Source organism: Pristis pectinata, chromosome 13 (genome assembly GCF_009764475.1).
Source record: "Pristis pectinata isolate sPriPec2 chromosome 13, sPriPec2.1.pri, whole genome shotgun sequence".
Lineage (NCBI taxonomy): Eukaryota > Metazoa > Chordata > Chondrichthyes > Rhinopristiformes > Pristidae > Pristis > Pristis pectinata.
In genome coordinates, this window is record NC_067417.1 from 53,862,571 (window position 1) to 53,872,617 (window position 10,047).

The following is a 10,047-nucleotide window of genomic DNA, read 5'->3' on the forward strand; positions in this document are numbered from 1 at the left end:
ATGCTGCAAATGAAAGCTGGGCTGGAATTGTCACTTGCACCCGAATATGACTGGATTGTGTTCATCCTTCAGTTATCAATTCTTCCTTGTGGAATTCCCCAACAAGCCTTTGGGTGTCGACAGATGACTTATAATCACATTCGTGGACAAGGTGTTCGCAGATGGGGAGAAGTTCAGAACTACGACACAAAACCTGGGGCGGCATAAACTGAGGTCAGAGTTAAAATTCCAGCTCTCGAAATCCCAAAGTGACGACACAGTAAACTGACCGATGTGAGCGAGGGAGCTGAATTTGGGTTTGGGCATCAATTTTCATCAGTGTCAGTTAAATAGTCTGCAACTTTGAGCCACTTGTGTCCTGGCCAAAAAAAAGCGGGAGGTGTGAGGAAATTTTGCTGCAGTTCTCCATTTCGTGATCTCAAACATCAGTGCCAACAACGCCCATTAACATGCTGATCCATCCTTTTCTACAAGCTCACTGGGCAGACAAATCCTCTGCATCTCTCAAGATGATTCCAGTCTTTCTACTTATAAGTCAATTACCTTGCGTCAGTGATAAGAAGTACGAAGGAAGTCGGTGCTGATATAAAACAGGGCTCGTCCGGGATTTGAACCCGGGACCTCTCGCACATCAGCCCAGACATGTCCCTAAGCGAGAATCATACCCCTAGACTAACGAGCCGCTGGTGACTTTTGTTGACAATCGATGGGTCAGCAAACATGAATGCATATAATGGAACAGGTTAATTCGTAGTTACAGAGGACACGAACACGGATAAAGCGTCCCGGCAATGCAGCCGGTGGGGCAATCGGAAACGATCTACTAACGTGATTAATGGCACAATTTCACAGGCGGGGCATAAAAGCAGAAAACATTGAAAACATTCAGAGATGTTCATCCTGCAGATTCAGTTGGCATTTATTGGGACAGTGCAGCAGGGCAAAGATTTGGCACGGACATGACAGAAGGATCCCCCACACACTGCGGCGGGAGTCAGTTGTTGATCATTAATAAGGCAGTGATCTGATGAATGTAGTTCTCAAATTTTCGGTTCAACCAGATGTGAGTCACCTCTCGCCGTCCAGTAACCTGCCACCTGTCCACCACCCCCAGTCGTTGGTGGGTGTCTCCGAGTTACTGCTGTGGACTTTACACGTTGTACGGGAGGCAGCCGCAGAGCTTCTCGTTGATTCTTGTCGGGTGTTCATTGAGGCCTGCTGACATCTGGAAATTTAGTCTGCGATGCTGACACTGTGAAGAATAATTTGCGCAGGATGAGAGATGAGGAAACTTCGTTCTCCCATCACTTTTTGAAACCCGAATTGCCTACGCATAGATAAGCTGTCAAGTAGCGTCCATGACGTTGCAATGTCTCTCGTTTGTATTATGTGAGAGCACATATGAAAGAAATCTTACATGCTTGGCTCTAAACAGACTGCAATTCATGTTGATCCACAATGGAATGCAACTTAACATTGATTGGGCTTGGGTGTTTGGAGAACGGACTTCTGATGCCTTCTTAACGAGGAAGTGAGTTCACAGCACACATTGTGTGAGGACAAGTGCCACCTGTCATCAGCCCTCACCAGGCTTGCTGAGTGTTTGTGGTGGATTCCTCCATTAGCGTAAATCAGCGTTCTTTATTTCTTCCAGCAAATCTTGCACATTTATGAAAACATCACAATTAGATCGCAATTTATCCGGTCAATTTCACTCACTTGTCCAAGTATCTTCCGTGTTCCATCGGTACCGTTTCCTCTTTCCACTTCCATTCAACGGTCCTCACTTGCACGACAGTGGGAAAAGTATCGTGGGTGTGGCAGAAAACATGTTTGAACTTGTCGCTACATGGAATGAACCAATCACCCACCCGTGACAAAGTAACACCCGAACCCACCCGTGCAAACAAACACGGAATAGCTTCGCGTCTACGAAACCATTAGCCAACTGTTCGCCCATGCACGCCAAACCTCTTACAGCCTGCTTCAACGGTTCTCGCGTTTTCCCTCACGTTACGGTTCTTTCCCCGGTCAGTTTCTCTGTAATACTTTGCAAAATTCTAAGACACTCCCGACCTCCAGATTAATTTCTTGTCAGGACATTTTTTCAGCGTTGATTTTCGGCATTATTATTTTCCTATCTGTGTCTATATTTCAGAGTTTTGAACCTTCCACACGTTTCCTGTTGCACCTTCCTGCCCTGAGGGAACGCCTTTCGGCATTCAGACATTGGATCCTTAAATAATAGCTATTCTCCATCCACCCCTGGATCACGCAATGTATTTCGGCAATCCATCTCAGACTACCTGCCAACTCTAAGTTGAGAGTTTCCTCTTCGTTGTCTTGAAAGTCCTGCAGTGATCCTGAACTCCACTGATGTTCGGACTGACTCTTACATTCAACCACAATTTGATCACTCTTCATGAGAGTTAATTATAACTTCTTCATGCACGGTATTATCTCCGAAAAACACTTTTCCCAATCAGCTCCTCGCTTTCCGATCGAGAAATCCACCTCGTTAACAATGCAGGAAATCGTCCTCCACAATGTCGGTACTGACTTGATTTGCCTACATCGGATTCAACATGAAGGTCTGAAACAACAAGTTACAGAACGTCGGTGAGATTGACAATGGACATTGGTTACAGTTTGTACTCATCAATGTAACGACATGTTGTCCAAAATAACAAGTGACAATTCGGACCCACATCGCCGCAAAGAATGGAGCAAAAATCCAGCGCCTTTGACTGCTCGGACACAATGCCACCTACCCATCCTTCCTGAGATAACACCTCAAAGTTAATTCATTCCATTCGCGGTCCTACACTGAAACCTCATGGAAGTCCCCTCCGAGGCGGAATTTACACCGTAATGTCAAGTATTTCCTCAGTCTGTCGACGTTTACGTTTCTAAGAATTCCGTGCTTTCACCACGTGATGAATGAACTGGAGTCCAACTGTGCCGTAAAATTAACAGATTGTTTAGAAATTCAATGGACGAAGGGATAGATCGAGAGATGGTTAGAGAAATGGAGAGAGAGAGGGGGAAGAGCATAGTGATGTAGTGATGCAGAGTGTCAGAGAGACAGAGGAATGCAAAGTAAGTGAAGAAATAGGGAGGGAATGTCTTTGTGGGAGAGGTGAACCGAGATAGAGCACTTGAGAGATTTAAACAGACCAGGCCATTCAGCATTTTCTGATTACTCTGCCTTTCACCAAGATCTTGTTGATTTTCTTGTTCAAAACGAATGCCCTGAATTTTCACCTGGCCATTTATTCCTTCAAGTTACAGATATGGAGGGAATATCATAATATTAATATCATATACAGACTGTGCAATTTCCAACAAATGAACTGGAAGGGATTCACTCTGCACTGACTGAAGGTATTTAATCTCCTTTCGGTTCTGAATGGTAACCCTGTGAAAAATGAAAAAAAAAATTGAGGGAGCGAGAGACAACCAGACAAGGAGTCAAAGACTTGAAAGCTGAAAACGCGGCATTTGTAGGCACATCTGGTGTGCAAACAAATTGTCTGTTTGCACACCAGATGTGCCGAAGCGGAAGATCTGCGAGTTCCCAGGTGGGGAGTTGAGCAGGAACAGATTTTTCGAACCAACTCCTGCGAAATATTTTAAATTCACCACGCGACCTCGTGGTGCAACGGCAGCGCGCCTGACTCCAGGTCAGGAGGTTGCGTCTTCGAATCACATCGGAGTCATGAGCGTCTTCTTGTTGTATCACAACGTCTGTGGCGAGGCTATTTCCCAATTCAGAACAATTGCCCTTTGATGTGAACATCTCAATAGCACAGCCTCGATTGGGAACTGTCAGGAACATGTTTCTTTTTTGTCATCAGGACTTCCACTGCGTACGGTTTCATTCCTTAATAAGTACAGGTCCTTGGATAAGAAGGGAATGGAGGGATGCGACACTAACATGGCAAAGAGTAGCTAAGTAGATCAGTAGCGCAGTCAGTATGGACAATCGGCCGAAAGACCATGTCTGTGCTTTACATCTCCGTGACTCTGATTCTGATCTTGTGTTCTATCCTCCGCTGCCCTTCACTCTGATTATTTATTACCTCCTCGTCCCCTGCACCATTCGTTTTGAACACAAGTTTCGCTGCAAAATGCAGCGGTGCGGAATCTGCACTGAATTCTGAGATTATTCTAGGCGGCTGCTCAGCAGGCTGCGGAACTAAATTCAACGTTGTGATAACTGCTGTTGTTCAGGAACAAAGGAAGTTACTAGATTAGTTATTCACAGTTCTGCGTTAGAGTTTGCTTCCCCCCGTAGCTCCCACGCAGCCAGTTCTCTGTCGAACGATGTGTCTCCAGCTCTCTCCGTCTGACTGCCTTTCTGTCTAATTCTCACGATCTCGGGAATCGGGGGAAGACTCCTCCTCATTATACAACAGCCCAACTAACCATCATTCAAGACTGTATTCACGCAAATAACTACGTTGTTGAGATTCTGTCACCATCCTGTGTCCACACCCTGTCGCTGTCCCTCGAGATGTCAATACACACGCTCCCTCCACACGTAGCCTGTCACCGTGATGCTGTTTCATTCAGCTGAATTTCCAGTGGCTGCGATAACCTGTGGTCACTGACACGTTGGGAGATTTGCTACAGGACAAAAGTGAGGTTGTTTCAGTGAAGAATGTCCAAGCCCGCCAGCGAACAGACGCAGGGCACAGTAGGTGACAGTCAGCAATTCCGACTTGGCTTTGAACATTATTACTGCACGCTTCCGCAGTACAACCGTTATCATCTTCGGTTTACGTGAGAAAAGTCCCCACTTCCATCTCAGGGAGACATTGAATTTTGGAACATGTCCCTGATGGCTCCCCAGGGCTAGTTTGTCATCAGGAAGGGGCGTCTTTCGGCTGTTCGCGCAGTTGTCCACAGCAACTGCCTTGAACTGCTATTACAATAGTCCGGGATTGTCTTGCAGTCTGAAAATATCCAAACCCCATGTGTAGGCTCATCCAGAGACAACAATTGATAACAGGGACACAGTACCACTCCTATTTCACAGTGAACACCGTCTCTTCCATCTGTCAGCTCTCTGTCTGTCTGTCAGTCCGTCCATCCACCTGCCTGTCTGTCTGTCTCTGATATATCTGCCAATTTACTAATTAGTTACGGAAATAATTGGAGGGTTCACAGACTCCTGTTTACTTGGCGTTTCGGGAGAAGTGACAAACCACTGAAACTTAGTCTCTGATAAGCTACCATGAGGGGTGACATATTGAGTGAATCCCAGCTGATGCATTGTATCAACCCAGTTTTCCCCTTCCGCCGGCCGACCTTCGATAAACTCAACAGTGAATCGGAGGGCGTCAAGCAGCTGATGGATGGGATTGTATTTCGGAACAATAATTCCACCCAGTCCGATATCGGCTACAACATTCTCGGTTTAAACCAGGGCTCGACATTTCTATTAGTAGGAGACTCTGGTATCGGAGGGCACTGGCTCCAAACACAGGAACGGCCCTTTAAACCGAGATGATGTTGAATTTCTTCAGCCAGACTGTGGTGAAACTCGTTGGAATTTGCCGAATTCGTTATCACAGAGGCCAAATCCTTAAGACAGAGGTTCATAGGCTTTTGACAGACAAGAAGATTGATTTAGGATTCAGTGGAGAAGGCGGGAGGATGTTGTTGAAAAAATAACAGTAATTACCGAATAGCAGAGAATACTCGATGGGTCGAATTCTGCTCGGAAATATTTTGGAATTATGCCACCCGTGTGCGAGTCATGTGGAAATAAAAGGATCCCAGATTTTTACGGTCTTCATCTAATTAATGAATGTACTCTCAAGTGGAGTGTCTCCTGTTCGATGCGATCTTTCTGCGATGCCTTTGAACAGAACACCATCTCTGTAGGACACCTCGTACCGCGTGATCAGGCGAAACACCAGCAAGTCTCTTTACCTATTCAGATGAAAATGTTCGTTGCTCCGACACACAGTCTCGGATCATCGAAGTGACAACGGTCCATTGGCTCAGGAAATGTTTATAGTTTCTGTTTATAGTGCAGTGTGTGGCGGACTGAAGGACTGATTCCCCCTTTCCAGGCGAGAGAGGAGACGAGAAGGAAAATGAGATGGATGTGGAGACTCAGGTTAGCAATTCAGCAGCTGTAATTGATAACATGGCTCTGTGGCTCAATGGATAGCGTGTTGGACTTCTACTGCTGCATTGGAAAGAAATTCAAAGGCTGTGGGTTCGATTCCCACCATAGTCGGTATTTGTTCCACCGAATCAGTCTTGCTGCAAGCAGAAACCGAGCCTTGACAGGAAATGACCGATGACAGTGCCTGGTTTGGGACACACGGCAGCTGCAGCGTGAGCTGCCTCGTGGTTTCGGAACATCAGTTTGGGGGATGTTTCTGCAATCTATTGTTTGTATTTCAAACGTTCCCTGAAATTCAGTGGATTTTGACTCAAGAGGGCAATTTACCGGAAAGCAAGTTCGGAACGTTTATCGAAACAGTCACGAGCAGTCTGATCCACGTATCAAATCTGCAGTCACGGCTGAGGAGATGGTTGAATCAGTCGCTGATGAATTAGGCTGCGACATGTACGAAAATTGTGTGTTCGAGGATCGGTCAGTGCTGAGCTGTTGTCAGTGTCATGTGAACCCAAATCCAGGAGCGCACCACAACAAAGATGTTGCATGTCTTTGCGCTTTCTTCTGTGGCTTCTGCTTTCTCGGTCTCAGATTTGCTGACAACCAGCAGCTTTCCCCTGTTCCAAGCACAAAGTCGTGGTGCATTTCGACACAAAAGATCACTTAAAATGTCCCCGCACAAATTCTTCACAACGACTTTCATCTTGTTACGCGACGTTCACTTCCTGCTGACACGCAGGCTAAACAATGCGCAATTTGTGTTCGAAGAGTCGGTTTTTAAACATCTACTTGTGCGGGAGGTTTGGAAATGGTATAAAACTGATAACGTGTCGGGGTGACGTCACCCTGGAACACCTCACAGACTGTGCCTTCAGTAAGTGTGTCTCCTTCCGTCTTTGTGTGTGTCTGCGGATACGTGCATGTGTGTGCGTGATGTACGTGTGTGGTGTCTGCTTTTTTGCCTTCAGATATGTGCGTGTTTGCGCGAATATCTGTGACGGAGCGTGTGTTGGTGTAAAAGTGAGAAGTTATTGTTCTTTTATATGCGTGCGCTCAAACATATGTGTATGTTTGCGTGATAGAATGTCTTTAAGTGTTTAATATTGACATCTGGATATATATATATATATATATATATATATATATATATATATATATATATATATATATATATATATATATATATCTGTCTCTGTGCGTGTGTCATATTGTACATCCGTGGTACAACCTGCTGTCATCTACTTTCAGAAATGCATTTTAATTTCTTCCAAAGGGCAACATTATTGTTGTTAGACACGTCCCAAGCACTATCCTTTAACACTACGGTTGTCCTGAACCAGACCGAGATATTAGTCACCGGGGACAACATTTCGCAGCGGCTGGAAACAACTGTCCGCAGACAAAAGTTTATTGGTGGCGAGAACGGACAGATTTCTGCATGCCGCCTTTGTCATAATGTGTGTGTCTCGCTCCGTCTCTAGGCTCTTCTCCTTTCTGTATGCTACTGTCTGTAAATTACGAAGTACACACATCCTATTTTCCGCACACCATATGCATGTTTCTCTGGCAGATGTTCAAAGTCATTGTCACTGTCAAGGTTTGGTCATTGTCAACGGCCAGAATATATATGTGTCCGAGCTTTTGTCGAAAACCTTACTTGTAGCTGCATCACAGGCACATTTAAGCAGCATTCACAAGAAAGTGTTATCGACACCCTAACTCATTGCTGTAGGAGTACCTGTTACTCTCTCTGTGACCTTGCTCCTGTCTAATCATGTATCTGACGGTCCCTTGTGTTTGCCTGTATCTGCCTGCCCCTCTCTCTGCTGTGCGTACCTGGGCAGGGTCGTCTCTGGCTGTGCATTAACCTGCGCTGCAATCAAACACCTCCTCTTTTTCATGATAATTTGGCTGAGAACTCCTCCGCCCCTTCCGTCAGTTACATTGCACTACTCTACAGCGAACACAGATGTGAAATATTCATTTAAGCGATCACCTGCATCTGCCTGTGTGGGTGGCGGTTTCACACTCTCAGTATACGTCCGCCTTTGCGACCCGCTCCACTCCATCCGTTGTCTCCCTGTTCAATTGCGTCTTTGCACGCCGCTCCAGGAGACGTGAGGATACCACTGCCGCGTTTTCCTTCAGCAAGCTGCCAACCTCAGGGCTTATGTCCCATCAGCCTGCCGGCCAGCGGGCAGGACTTTGTTTCTGACCTCACCGGACAGACAGTTGACCCGGGAGACGGTCATTCAGCAGCCCGAACTCGCCGATCGAGAGCCGCTGTGTCCGCGCTCGGGCGGTGAAGATGGGAGAAAGGAGCGTGGGGCGGAGGGAGCTTGAATGCTGCTCTCCGCATTCCGAGGCGAGGCTTCCGCCGGCTTCATTGCGCCGCTTCCATCCCTGCGGGGTAGAAGGCGGCTAACAATGGAGAACATACACCGCCGCTTCTTCCGCTCCGAAATCGCTGGTGCGCGGGCGCAATGTACGGCAGGAGTTACGCTCTGAGAATTGCAGTCAAAAATGGTGAAAGAGACAGGGAGAGAGTGAAAGCTCAGCGACAGGAATGATCACAACGAGTTGCTTCTTTCTTTTTTCCAATCATTTTATTAGTTTTCAAATTAATACAGATTAATATAACATTAATGTTTGTACATGTAATACAAAGAGATCAGGAGAACAATCATGGCACAGATAATCAGAAATAATAATAAAATATAAAAAAATCTGTAGATCCAACAATCTCTGTAAATGAACATCATATAAAAGAAAGGAAAGAAAACGATAGATTATATTAATGAAAAAGAGGGAAAAAAACAACAAATCAATAAGAGAAATTATGAACAATATATTTAACCAAAAAAGCTAAACAGAAAAATTTCAAAAATAAAACAAAAAACGAACTGGACTAAAATTTCTCAGTAGAAACAGAGCAATATAATGTCGTCAACTCCTTTCCTCTAAATTGGAAAGTTTTTGAAAGGGGATCTACATCATGTGAAAATATTGAACAAATGGACCCCAAAATCTTCACATTTAAGCGAAGGATCAATAGTACCACTCCTAATTTTTTTCCAAGTCTAAACATGATATAGTTTGAGAGAATAATTGAAAAGTAGCAGTGGGTATTGGATCCTTCCATTTAAGTAAAATGGATCGTTTGGCCATGAATATAAAAGAGGCAATCATACGGTTAGCGGAAACAGATAAATAGCCAGATTCTATCCTTGGGAATTCAAGAATTGCAGTGATAGGGTGAGGTTATAAATCAATCTTCAAGACATTTGGAATAATGTTAAAAATGTCATTCCAATATTTTTCCAGAAGAGGACAGGACCAAAACATATGTGTCAAAGAAGCCACATTCGATTTACATCTGTCACATATAGGATTTATCTGGTGATAAAAACGACCTAGCTTATCTTTTGACATATGAGTGCAGTGAACTACCTTGAACTGTATCAAAGAGTATCTGGCACACATTGAAGGTGTATTAACTAAATGAAACATTTTCTTGCAAGTCGCTGTCGGTAAAGATGTCTGGAGTTCGCTTTCCCATTCATTCTTAATTTTGTCCAGTGATTCTGGACGGATTTTCATACTGAAATCATAGATTATTGCTATCAAGCACTTCTGATAAGGATTAAGACCTAATTGTTTTCTATAATTTTTGTTTTGTAAGGTGTCGGAAAAGAGGGTATAGTAGTAGAGCTGTTTCTTATCGTCAGCTCATGTTATAAAGCGCCTCCAATCCACGAACGACTCTTTAAGTCAAAGTCTTTCAATCTGATTTTCCAGATCTCCAAAAAACTCCTGTTCTCCTGAAGGAATTTCCTAATTAAGGATTGGAAACCTTCAACTACATTTGCACTTCAGCTCTGCAATCTGTTCCATGAGCTCCAAGAACT

General features: G+C 44.6%; 1 non-coding gene across 1 annotated transcript; it reads right to left on the minus strand.

Annotated features, from left to right (window-relative positions):
- Positions 1-593: 593 nt before the first annotated feature.
- Positions 594-682, minus strand: trnap-agg (transfer RNA proline (anticodon AGG)). The gene is given in 2 exon segments: positions 594-629; positions 647-682. It is a non-coding gene; the product is annotated as a tRNA-Pro (tRNA).
- Between the last annotated feature and the right edge of the window lie 9,365 nt (positions 683-10,047).